Source organism: Diachasma alloeum, unplaced genomic scaffold, assembly GCF_001412515.2.
Source record: "Diachasma alloeum isolate Michigan unplaced genomic scaffold, Dall2.0 Dall_scaffold_00215, whole genome shotgun sequence".
Lineage (NCBI taxonomy): Eukaryota > Metazoa > Arthropoda > Insecta > Hymenoptera > Braconidae > Diachasma > Diachasma alloeum.
The window spans coordinates 532,506-546,038 of record NW_021680380.1 but is presented as its reverse complement, the minus strand read 5'-3'; the positions used below and the strand labels follow the sequence as shown (position 1 = coordinate 546,038).

At 37.0% G+C, this 13,533-nt stretch overlaps 1 long non-coding RNA gene across 2 annotated transcripts; it reads left to right on the top strand.

Annotated features, from left to right (window-relative positions):
• The first annotated feature begins 1,308 nt into the window (after nucleotides 1–1,308).
• Nucleotides 1,309–3,308, top strand: LOC107037263. Of its 2 annotated transcripts, XR_001460822.1 has the most exons (4): nucleotides 1,309–1,413; nucleotides 1,525–1,752; nucleotides 2,501–2,627; nucleotides 2,833–3,308. It is a non-coding gene; the product is annotated as an uncharacterized LOC107037263 (long non-coding RNA). The 2 variants fall into 2 exon arrangements; XR_001460821.1 differs by having other exon boundaries at nucleotides 1,309–1,752.
• The last annotated feature ends 10,225 nt before the right edge of the window (nucleotides 3,309–13,533 follow it).

Here is a 13,533-nt window from a genome sequence, read left to right as displayed (position 1 = left end):
AAAGCGAAATGGCGATGGAGGAAAAATCTGAAAAATCCTGGGGTACCGAGCATTTCATGCCCTGGATAGAATCTCGATTCCATATTACAATTAAAATCGAATGTCTGTTAAATTTTATTCAATAAGCATAGAAATTAAAAAACAGAATCACTCATTGAAATATTGAAATTGAACGGGTGATGAACAAAATCGATTGTTCCGTTAATCTGCATAATCAGTATTATGAAAATTCTTATGAACAATTAATTTAAGAAAATGAAAAAAGAAGAAAAAGCATAATCAGAAAGCATCAATCAATCGGAGCAATTTGCGAGCAAACAACAAAGCCAACTCCATTTCGGAGCAGAACATCTGGGATACTTCAAGTTGTTAAATTAATTGTGAGTATTAATTCTACATGGAGTTATACCGGACTACATACCCTTTTGTATGTTCTCAATCAGGAATAAATAGGGTGAGTATAAAATAAAATATTACTGAGAAATATTTTCATAGATCATTACACGTTGTGGCGTCAAAAATATCGTTGGTTCATTGTATCGAACTATACACGAAGAAATAAATACATTGAAAAGTCGAAAGAACCCTCACTCAAAATTAATGTTTTGTAAATGAGAAGATAGATTTCTGTGCAGCCAATCCAATGAAAAAACCCAACACTTTCAGTCAAAAATGATTTGGAGATTCATTATCCATTCTGAGGTCTATTGCTTTTTTTTCATATTCGTATTGGAAATTCACAGCGAAAGCACACCGACCAGTAAAACGACGAAATACAGTAAAAGAAGGCCATAGCAGGAGTCTGGTGTCCACATTGAACTCCGTCTCTCAGGAGCTTCAGAAGCAAACGAAGAGATTTCTCCCGAATGACTCGCGCGATCAAGATGATGGAGGACGCAATCGAAAAGTCTTCATGTAACTTAGACCTGATTAGATTTTGGAGTGATTCGCACCAGTAGTTCTTCCAAATTTTCCTGGAGAAATGTTTGAAAATGGCTAAGATAAGTATTTCTCCTGTATAAATGACGTGGTTAGCATTGTCAACATCAGGATATCACTAAAGTCAATCACTCCAGTGATTTATCTAGGATTTTCTGAAACTCCAGTGATTTTTCCAGTGGTTTTTCCAAAATTCCCTGGAGAAAAGTTTGAAAATCGCTCAGACAAGGGTTTCTCATGAATAAATAAACAGAGTATTGAGAGTTGAAAAGGATTCTTTTAGTCAAAATGGGAGGAATAATAATATCGAGAAGTTGTTGGTGCGACCTGTCCGACGGGTCAGACCCACATGAATACATCCGCTACCAACCCACCCGCAATGGGAGCGAGCGCAGCAAGCGACCAACAGCCCAATCCATTAGTTTTTGTCTGTTTTCATTTACTAGATATCTATCGACAACTGACCCTAGATAGGTAGTATTTTGCCAATTCACTACAAATTTTCATTGGAAAAAAAGCAAAAAATCAAAAATGCTGGATGTGCACATTATTTAACATTCTTTAAAGTTATTTTTTCCGGTTTAGAGAAAAAGAGATAAAGAATCGCTACCAGCTGGGACTCACGTAAGGGACGATGAACAGGCTCTCTATCTACTTTTCTAGTCTAATCTGGAGGAGGCCCTGAGGAGGAGGGGGATGAATGTGCTCCTTCCTATTGATGCTATTGGTCTTTGGTCACAGGAGAAGTGTCATAATTTCGAGTCTGGGTTGAGAACTCATGGAAAGGAGTTTTATTTAATTCAGAAGAACAAGGTATGAAGGGTTTCCTAAGGGGTTTGTAGAAAGTGTCAGGAGGAAGTTGGTGGACTGTCAGAATGGTCTAACATTTTTCTGGACCAGCATGATATTGTAAGAAATTTTCCTTCAATTGAAGGAATGGATGCTTCGGAATTTTCAATATTCTGAATTTTAAGTCAATTTCAGATCAAGTGTATTAAGAATCTTGTGTGATTCTGATGATAGGGAGATCGGGAGGGAAAATGAAGTGGGATGAATTGCCGGAGAATAAATCAACATGAGTTACGTTGATTGTCACTATATTTAAAAACTTAGTGCACTGAAGTATACACTCGAGGGATTTCTAATAAATAGTCGATCTACCGAAGTGGACTGTACAAACACGCAATATTTAGATAACTGACCGGATAATTTACGATGAGGTTCGATAACTTTACCGATGGGTTTCCCGATAAATGCGCCGATGTGCGCCCGGACAAGTTTCAGTGATTCGGTCCTGATGAAAGTCGATGGTATACTGACCACCATGGAACACGCTCACGGGAATTTCCGTAAGGAACGGGGAAATGAGTTGGCTCAAAATAAAGGCCAGATTTTGAACAAGTTTTTTTTGGACATGAGTAATTGTGGAAAATTTCAAGAGTTTCTATTCGAAATATAAAGCTAAATTTCCTAGCAGTGTAAATTATAAGAATAACTATTTTTTAAAAACATTTCTCTCCAAATTTGAAATTTTAATTATGTCATTTATTATTTCATCCAGGTACAAATGAGATGAGTGGGTGAGAGCCCGTACAGTTCTACTACTCTGGAAAAAAACAGAAAGACTCGACATTCACTTACAAAACTCGTCTAGAAAAGAAGAAATACGTCCTGCATCCTGGTATAACGTAAATATCCATCAATCACTCGACTTTAAATATAATAAAAAATGAAATAGAAAATGCATATTTATAAAAGGCGATCTTTAAAAAATATATATCCTTTGGAAAAATGTAATTCCAACTATTTTTTTTACGCAAATCAATTTTCAAATGGAACGGATATTCTTGGAAATTGTTGAATCATTTGAAAATTTTACGAAATGTTAACCAGGGACTATATGGATCGTTTCCTGGAGGAGCAAGAGAATTGTGGGAGAACCAAGGGAGTGAATATCCTTCGGTACTGGGGAGTGATATCGGTACTGCAGAGGCTCCAACAAGTGTCCATCCAAGTTCTCCACCCTCCATTTTACCTCCTCCACCCCTCCCTCCCCTTTCACTCCCTGAATTGTCGAGTGCATCGCTCACTCCCTTCAACCCAACATCAGAGCCCTCAGGAAACTGCACACCCCTAAATCATCCCCTCGAAGTTCATCAATCCCCCCAGGATTTCACACCATCATCTGACAATGTTACGCCTTATTTATCGCCTTCACATCTGTTTTATTTGAACGATCATTCAAGAAGTGAATTACAAATTGTTGGACAGTCTTATTGGATTCACTGCCCCCGCCGCTGTCATCACTTATTCGAAAATGAGATGATCAAGAAAAAATTGAATCGTTGCTCACGTATTGTGTTTTTCACAAGTTAATAAAATTCATTGACACTTGACGAATTTTTCACTGATTCATTCCATTTTTTCATCAAATTTTTATAAATGTTGGGGGAAGTTGAGGAGACTTGGGATGAGTAGAGATATTTCACAGATTATTTTGGGAATTTTCCCTGCAATTTCAAGTGGAAATGTTCCAATTATTTTATAACAAATGACACAAAAAATAATCAATAAAATTCTTTTCTTTCACTTTCAAAACTAATTTTCTAATATCTCGTATTCCAAAAATAATCTTCACGAAATTGCTCAACTCATCGACCCCAACTTCGCACTTGCCTGGTTAAAATACTTGGTGGTAATCTAAATGCTCATGCTCACAAAACTGCGAAAATGAAGGGAAATGATGGACTGAGGCATACTATTCTTTAGTACTTTGAATTCTATTTTTCTACTGTATCGTAAAAGGTGAATGATAAATACCATTAGAAATATATAATAATAGAGTTACGAATAGAGGAGCCTAATAATTTGGTGAAAGCAAAAACAGACAAGCGTTTGATCTGTTAAAAAATTGCTTTATTTTTATCAATTTAAAATTCTAACGACAAACGAGTGAATAGAACAATGCGAATACGATTCACCTGAATCATCCATACTGAGCAGAGTCGAGTGATTTCAGCACCGACTTGAACAGCTTTCCAATCAACGAAGCAGTTGCTCTCAGGTGTGTCCATTCGATTGACTGGACTGCGATTAGGTTACTCTCTCTGGCAATCATCGTAATTATCCTCGACTCTCTTACGCTTGACAGTTATGGAGCCTATTCTCGAATTGAAATCGTACGATCGAATTCAACAAGTCGTATGCGACTCATAGTACGCCTTATGGGTCGCATGCGATCTGCCGAAATCGAACGCACGATTTCAACTCGAGAATAGACTCCCATGTCATATCCATTCTCATCAGCATCATCATCATTGTCATCCCGATCCTCAATCTCCAATCTGTCTGGATCGGAGCTGTTGGAGCACCTGTTGTCCTCAGGCTCGCACCTCATCAAACTCAGGTAAATCATTGGCCCCTAATTCGAGATGATGGGTTTGATAATGAGACCCTGGAGGTACCTGAAGACGTCTAGGTGGACTGCACCAACTCCGAAAGGTCGGAATTGGCTGAAAGTCTCTGAGCTTTCAGGCTCGATTGCGTAGTTTCCTAGCATCCAGGAGAGAAGTAGTGGTCCGTCCTCTGGGGAGCTCTCCCTGAGGCACTTGTGCCCCAGGGTATCCTGCATTCCCATTCGAACTTCGCTCTGCCAGGTCTAAACGATGCTCGTGTCGTCGACGAGCTCAGAGTGTTTTCTCATGCCGAGAATCATGAGATTATCTCCTTGTGCTCGTAGCTCCTGGAGATGGAGAGGCGTCGGGGCTCTCCGCAGATGCTCGAGTAGAGGCTCTCGGAGGTCTACAGGCAGGTTGTGTCCAGGACCATCGTGAATATGTGCAGCGGCTTTCGCATTTCAATCAGTTTGATGTTGTAGAGCTTGTGCAGGTACTCTTCAGTGATCAGGTGGGACTTGGAGCACTTCAAGCGCTCTATCTGCTCCAGAGTGGAGGCCAGGGAGGTCTTCAGGAGGTTCTCCTCGAAGAACTTGGAGACTTCCTTCTGATAAAGGTGATATCCAGGTCCACGTGACGGACATTACCTAGACAATGGTAAAGGAATAGAAGGGGAAGACTCGGTCACGTGACTCTAGAGCAATATTGCGGGCATTCTTTTTTCATTGTTATCAATACAATATTAGTTTTCCAAATGGGAAAAACATTTGCACTATTATTTCCAAATAGTTTCACATCGATTAAAGTATTTTTTTTTAAATTTTGATCCATATGTTTGCCATATGCTGAAGGACTCCAAATGATTGAATTATTCCCCACCATATTCCGAATACAAATAATTTGATACCAAGGCAATGGGTATCTTATTCCATCGACCTTCCAGGGTTTTATGAATGGAATCACTCTCAGTTGGAATATTTAATGTCACCCAGAGCTCAGTTCCTTCTGCAATACTGCTTTCTGCTCTTTGGCATTTGTTCACCAATTCACAAACAGGATCAAATAGTGAGTGTATAATATAATCCAAAAGTATTAATCTTCGAGTGTAATATAATCTTGTCATTGTTGTTCAAGTGCATTATTCTCCAAAAGTTGCAAATTTTTTTATTTAAGCGTAATCCTCTCTTCACTATTTGTCTCATGACGTGGAGGTTTTTCAGACAGCAACGGAACGTATCTCGGTACATACATAGCCCAGTCGGTGGGGCTTCAAAAATAGGGTTTGGTTTCACTTTGGAGAATAGTAAACCGATTTTGAAAATTTTGTTTTTGAAATGCTCGGGAAGGCATAGGAGAAAAATGGATCCTAAAGCCAGGAGGTACGTTTTGTTTATTTAAAAAATACGCCTTGGCTAGGCCATTTTTAATTGAAATATCTCAAAAATCATTGAGAAGTTATCGAGACATGCAGTGAATAAAAGGTAGATAATTTCATAGAAACAAAAATGGTTTTTGATTTAGGTCTCTATGACTAATAGTTGTCGAGATATGACCATTTGTTGATCGGAGCGTACGCCGATGCGGGCGCCGTGCTATAAACAAGTGTGTGTAACTTGACCAAAAATGCGAATTATAATTTTTTTTGTATCACATTTGTCCGTAGTTCTCATGCCCTGCGATATTTTTTTTTCATTTTTTAGTTTCTTTTTCATTACATTTTTCATTAAAAATGAAGAATCCCCCTTTTCACTCCAAAAATATAATTTTCAATCGAAAAATTGGGCTTTTTCAATTGTATTCAGCCCAAAGAATGTTTTGTAATCATGAACTTTACAAAAAATATACTATTTTTTGTATTCTTAATGATTATAATTGTCCACTTGTCTTCGGTCTTGTTCGTGTGGGAGCGGCAGAGTTAGCGCGATACGAATCCGTGCGTAAGAGAGAGACGCTTGCATTGTTGGAGCGAACCTATATGTCACATCGCGGAAATTTTTATCATGTTTAATTTCCGCTGAAATTTCAGAAAATCGTGTTATTAAAGAATCAAATATTCCATTGATTTTCTGTTCGAGTGATATAAAAATCAATGAAATACTTGGTTTTTCAATTAAATTCTTCCGTAAAAAAATAGGGAAAAATCAGAAAAATTCGGAGAAAAATTTAAAATTTACATGATTTTGTTTCTGAATATTCATATTCTTTGGAAAATTCAATCAAGTGTGACGTGAGGACCTTCAGTCTCACGTCGGTTATATTTTATACGAATATTTTCTAAGAAAATAGCGTCCCAATGAACGTTGGAGTTGGAACGATGTTAGAGTCAGCAGTCTCACGGTGCTACATGAATCCAGTTCCCCGAATACGGAGCTGTGTGACTGTGTTGAAGATTGTCAATGATGATAGCACGACTGTCTTAGAGGACAGCACCGTGAGACCGTTTAGATCAGCGTTTTTGGGTCTGCAAGGAGTTGGAGTCCCCAGAAACTAGCAGATCACGGTTAGAGGCGGAACAGGATAGTCGGTCCTCCCTCTGAATAGTCGAGAATTCTAATTAGTACGCGTGCACTGAACCCGGTTTAATTCTGTCTTGTACGACACAAAGGAGGATATCTTACTTATAATATAAGTTAATCGATCTGACCGGTGCCATTATTTGAAGACATTTTCCCGATTTATCCTGAATTTATCCCTCAATTGAGCGAACTCCCCGTGAGTTCTTCCGAACGTGCTGCCGGAGCTGTGGGTCAACTTGGCGACCCGAGGAGCTCTATCCAGAAGGACTAGTTCTGGGATCGAAAGTCTCAAACGTCACACAAGCTGTAAAATTTCCGTCTCACTCCCACTGGGAACTGATGAATTTCCTTGTATTCTACCTAAAACTTGAAATTTCATAACCATTTTTCCCCTAAATCGATTAGTGCTAAATCGATTAGTGATAGATTAGATATCGGATTCAATGTCACTATCATGAAAATTATTACCATATTTCCCATGAAATTACGAAAAAATACCGACAGTGTTCGACTAATAGTATTCCAGAGATGAACATTTTGTTTATAAGATTAAAGAATTTGTTTGGATATTCTTCTGAGCGACTTCGAAGGTCGCGGCGATAGCACTAATCGTTGTTTTGATTTATTCGAAAATTTGTAAAATTTCTGTATTTTTTGAAAATTAAAATTCCGGGGATATCTTTGAATATCATGTTTCAAATTCAATCATAGTTTAAAATGTTTGTTTCAATACCACTAAGTCGTAATTACAAGATGATTACGATAGTTATCGTGGTTGATTTGATTTTTATGATGATTGTTGAAAATTTGGAATTTTTCATTAATTTCCCTAAAATTGAGCTTTCTGATGTTTTTTTTCAAATGTGATGTTTCAAATTCATTTAAGTATATAGGTGTTGCAATTCAATTCAATTTCGCAGGTGTTACAGGGTGTTTCAAAACGACCTTTAGACCTCTCGTGGGTTGATGTATGAGAATATGAGGAATTTGGGAAAAATATTTAAAAAATTCCCGGTTGCCTCAAATTTGAACTATTAACGATTGAAAGTGACCAATAGCGGCGACGGATTATGGCGCCTGGGCCGGGGGGGGGACGGAGCGAGACGACGCGGCAACTGTGTCGCTGGGGCTGCCCGCGTCATGAATTTTTCTGATCATTGGTGAGAGGAATAAAATTTTGAATGGGCAATCTGCAAATGAGTTTATAATTGGCTTCCTGATTAATACCGGGCAGTTATCGTAATAGCCACGGGAATTGAAACTAAAGTTTCATGTCAGCGCCGAGTTTTGTAACCTCTAAAATCTTTTTCTGAAATTTATAGAACGACTTCATGCATGTGTATGTGCATACAAATTGAATTTTCGTGGAATGAACAATCCGAAGTGATTTTCATTCGACGAGATCGATGTGATTTCGTGTTATTCTGCGCTGATTCAAATCCGAACAATACAGTCTCAGCAGGTTTTCAGATTTTGATAAATTCCTGAGGAATTTATTGAGGAAATGCCTCAGGAATTTATTAAAGACATTCCTCAGGAATTTATTGAGGAAATTCTTCAAGAATTTAGAGACGAAATTCCTCAGGAATACATTTAAGAAATTGGGATAGAGATATTAAAGATTGTTTCTTTTTTCCTTCTGAGATATTTTTTGTTTCAATCCTAATTTCGAGTCGCTATGAATAAAAAGAAAAAAATCAAGCCATGGATTTTATCTCGATTGTCTCAACTTTCTCATAGAATTATCGGTTTCCATTGCTCAATGGATTTTTCTCGCGAAACTTTGGTTTTCCTGCGAGGAAGTTGGAGAAAAAACCCAATTCATTTTGAAGCTTGAAAGGTATTCACAGCATCAGTTTTTCCCTCCGGATCGTGACCAAAAACATTCTTTGAGACTGTTCAGTTGATCGCCGATTGTGAGAAATTATATTCATTTTTTCATCGAATTTGAAATTTATTTGGAAATCTTTCAACGATGCTTTCCTCAAAAAAATTCCTGAGGAATCTCTTCAAAAAATTCCTGAGGAATATCCCCGATAAATTCCTGAAAAAGTTCCTCACCAAATTCCTGAGGAATTTCCTCAATGAATTCCTGAGGAATCTCCTCAATAAATTGCTGAGGAATTTCCTCACTAAATTCCTGAGGAATTTCCTCAATAAATTCCTGAGGAATTTCCTCACTAAATTCCGGAGGAATTTCCTCACCAAATTTCTGAGGAATTTCGTCACCAAATTCCTGAGGAATTTCCTCAATAAATTCCTGAGGAATCTCCTCAATAAATTCATGAGGAATTTTCTCACTAAATTCCTGAGGAATCTTCTCACTGAATCCCTGAGGAATCTTCTCACTAAATTCCTGAGGAATTTCCTCAATAAATTCCTGAGGAATCTTCTCACTAAATCCCTGGGGAATTTCCTCACTAAATTCCTGAGGAGTTTCCGCACTAAATTCCTAAGGAATTTCCTCACTAAATTCCTGAGGAATTTCCTCACTCAATTCCTGAGGAATCTCCTTAATAAATTCCTGAGGAATTTCCTCAATAAATTCCTGAGGAATTTTCTCACTTAATTCTTGAGGAATTTCCTCACTAAATTCCTGAGGAATTTCCGCACTAAACTCCTGAGGAATTTCCTCACTAACTTCCTGAGGAATCTCCTCAAAACATTCCTCAGGAATTTTTTGAAGAAATTCCTCAGGAATTCCTTCAAAAAATTCCTGAGGAATCTCCTCACTAAATTCCTGACGGATCTCCTCGATAAATTCCTGAGGAATCTCCGCAATAAATTCCTGAGGAATCTCAATAAATTCCTGAGGAATTTCCTCAATAAATTCCTGACGAATCTCCTCAATAAATTCCTGAGAAATCTCGATAAATTCCTGAGAAATTTCCTCACTAAATTCCTAAAGAATTTCCTCACTAAATTCTTGAGGAATTTTTTCAATAAATTCCTGAGGAATGTCCTTAATTAATTCCTGAAGAATTTCCTTGACAAATTCTTGAAGAATGAAAAATGTAATTTACTACAAGGTATGCAAAATATTTTGTCGCATAACATCTGTAAATCGGTAATTCATACTAGGCTCTTCTGATTGTGATGACAACGGATTAATTCCATCGTTTCTCTTCAAAAACCATCAAATTTGTAAGAATCATGCTATTTCGTGACGTTTTCCCATAAATTTTTTTTATCAGAAAATCTGAAAACCTGCTGAGACTGTATTGTTCGGATTTGAATCAGCACAGAATAACACGGAATCACATCGATCTCGTCGAATGAAAATCACCTCGGATTGTTCATTCCAGGAAAATTCAATTTGTATGCACATACACATGCATGAAGTCCCTCTAAAAATTTCAGATAAAGATTTTAGAGGTTACAAAACTCGGCGCTGACATGAAACTTTAGTTTCAATTCCCGTGGCTATTACGATAACTGCCTGGTATTAATCAGGAAGCCAATTATAAACTCATTTGCGGATTGCCCATTCAAAATTTTATTCCTTTCACCAATGATCAGAAAAATCCCTTCTTTACCCACCGCGTCATAATAGATTCATGACACGGGCAGCCCCAGCGACACAGTTGCCGCGTCGTCTCGCTCCGTCCCCACCTCGGCCCAGGCGCTATAATCCGTCGCCGCTATTGGTCACTTTCAATCGTTAATAGTTCAAATTTGAGGCAACCGGGAATTTTTGAAATATTTTTCCCGAATTCCTCATATTCTCATGCATCAACCCACGGAAGGTTTAAAGGTTGTTTTGAAACACCCTGTATAAGTAAAATTTTTTTATTAACATCGAAAGGTTGAGGGGAGAGATGGAACCTTAAAAAAGACAATCATTTGTATAGAAGAAAGGGATAATAATAAGAATAATGATGATAACACTCAATTAAGTATATCCAAGTATCTTTTACAGTTTGGTATAGACCGCACTATAAATTCAACCATTTTCAATCATCAAATTTGTCAATTATATCACATCAGAAAATTAAAAAAAAAATGATGAATATTCACTGTCATTAAAATTACATTTTGCACAGAATTATTATTTTTTTAAACATTTTTTGTTTATAAACGATTAATTGAAATTGTTTAAGCTTTCGGAAACCTTTTTTTTTGCATGAAATCGACTTCTGGTAAAATTCGGAGTATGAATAAATTTATTACCATTCCGAACAAATTAAAAAATGATTTTCTCTCGTATACCCTTTCGGATTTTTATGATTTGTTCCCTTCCCACCCCCGTATCCCCTGTACCGCATTCCCCGAAGGACGAAGGAAAACCTCAGTTGAGGGAAAAACCTGCCCAGGTACAGTCGTCCGTTTGACGAGACTTCCGCTCAACAGTGAAACTGTGAGATTAGAGTGTTACAAATTTTGCTCCTCAGCCGGGTATCGAACCCGGGTCGCTCACGTGCCAATCCCATACTCTAACCACACAGCCACGGCCGTCGGTTCCGAACAAATGATTTTTATGGTAGAAAATTGTCCGTTTATAAACTATTTAAAGAAAATCCTCGTAATTTTTAAAAATTGCAAATTTTCAATTATTTCATAACTGTTCCTCCAAAAATAAATTTCTAGCTTTTTTTCTCATTTTCAAAATGTTTCCTAACGTTTCAAGATTGAGATTCAAATTCAGACCTGCAAAGTTTAAATAAGAAAATCATTGCAAAATGTCCGGAAACTTAGGGTCAAATGAGACTCAATTGAAAGTTCTGATGTTCGGCTACAAAAGTAGAAAAGCATTTCACTGAAAAAAATACAGCCAAAATACTTGGATATCCTTCAATTGCAAATCTGCTAAAATTAGTTGAAAAGAAATCTGATTCAATTCAATGAAATGGAATAAACAATTAATTATACATGATAAAAGAAAATGATGTGCAAAATAACCATTCCGAAGCATATTGCTAATTTATTAGTAATAATAATTGTACTATAAGCAATACACGAGCAATCTCAAATGTAAAAAAAAAATATTTTCTATATTTTTTACAGTTGATGATATCACAAACTCAGAGGGAAAATGCAGAAAAAAAACATTTTGTCGGTTCAAAAAATTAGTTTTTCAAAAATATCTCGAAATCTACAAGGAATAGAGAATTTTTTGTAAATCTCTTATACGAAACGTAGCTATATATCTATCAGTTAAACGGTCGGTCCTACCGACAATCCTCGAGCACCTTCGGGAACCTTCGGTTGATCGGTCAGACGATCGCGAAAACTCCAAAATTTAGTACATCATCAGTCTTTGTAGAATCAACGCTTCGTGTCGTTCAAAGTACATCACCGATGCATCACGTGAAGGTACATCATCTTCTCAAATTCAATCAATTATCAGACACAATTGTAAAGGACACTTAACAGTTATTTAACAATTGAGTAAATCAACCGCTGCAATTATAATTTGAGAAGCTCAACAACCAAGTTCAAACCAAAGTGTAAATTTTACGGTTAACGAAGTGGTTCGATTCCACTAAAATATAGGGTGTCTCGCAACCGAGGTCAAATATTTGAGGGTAATGGAAAGGGGGTGATTTGGGATCGAAAGTTCCTCTAGTCTTTTTCAATCAGACGGAAATTAATAAAAAAATTTATAATTAATTTACTCAGACACTTTTTTTCAAGTCTGTTACTGCTAAACTAAAGACAGGTTTTTTGCCCCCCAAAAAAATTTTTTTGTCTTATTACGTGGGAATTTGTTGATTGAGAAATTAATCACTGTAACTCTGATTAATAAGTTTGTAATTCAATTTCAAAAATTAATTTTTCAAAATGGAGAAATTCATTTAAATTTTATCTCGAGGGTTAAATGATATAACTCGCAATGATCTCATACGGTTTAACCCATAGGATTCCATCGTCACGCAAAACAATAATAATGGTCAGCTAGGAGGAACGATCAGGTACATCTTAAGGGTCAAATGAGAGACGAACCGAGGGTCAAATGGAAGAGTGGAGCGAAGCAGTCATAAGAGTCATTCGAGGAGACCGTTCGACCCTTCTGATTGTTCGGCTAGCCTTTCTCTCTTTCGATCCTTATGATCGTTTTGCTTCACTCTTCCGCCTGACTCTCACGATAGTTTTACTCGTCTCTGCCGTTTGATCTTTTCCATCATATTACTCGTCTCTCATTCGGCCCTTAAGATCTTTTTGCTTTTTTCTTCTAGTTTACCTTTATGAACGTTTTTTAAAATTATTATTTAAAGTGCTCAATTCTATTTTTGAATTATTTACACTATGGTATAATTTTACGATGTTTGCTATTTCTCTTCAAGTTTTACAATCATATCTTCAGTTCACATTCTTGTAAGTATTTACAAATTATTTCGATGTATTTATGGTCAGCTGCATCTGCAAACTTTTTGGTGGTGTAGGGAGGAGAACAGGTCGATTGTTTTAAGTTGTCTAACAATTTCGTTCTTTGTTGAACATAGATTGCACAGTGCCACAATATGTGGTCAAAGTCTTGACACTCTTATCCACAAGGACAGCTCGGATCATTTATGATACCTACTCTCTCCAAGGAGGCTCCAAGATGGTAATGATGGTAATGATTAACGCTGACTATTGCCTCTCTTGAGAGTTTGCAATTTTTATACCCGGGCTTTGGTGACTCCTTGAAGTAGCAGTTAAAGTATTGAACCCCTTTATCTTTTTTTTTTACATCTTTTGTT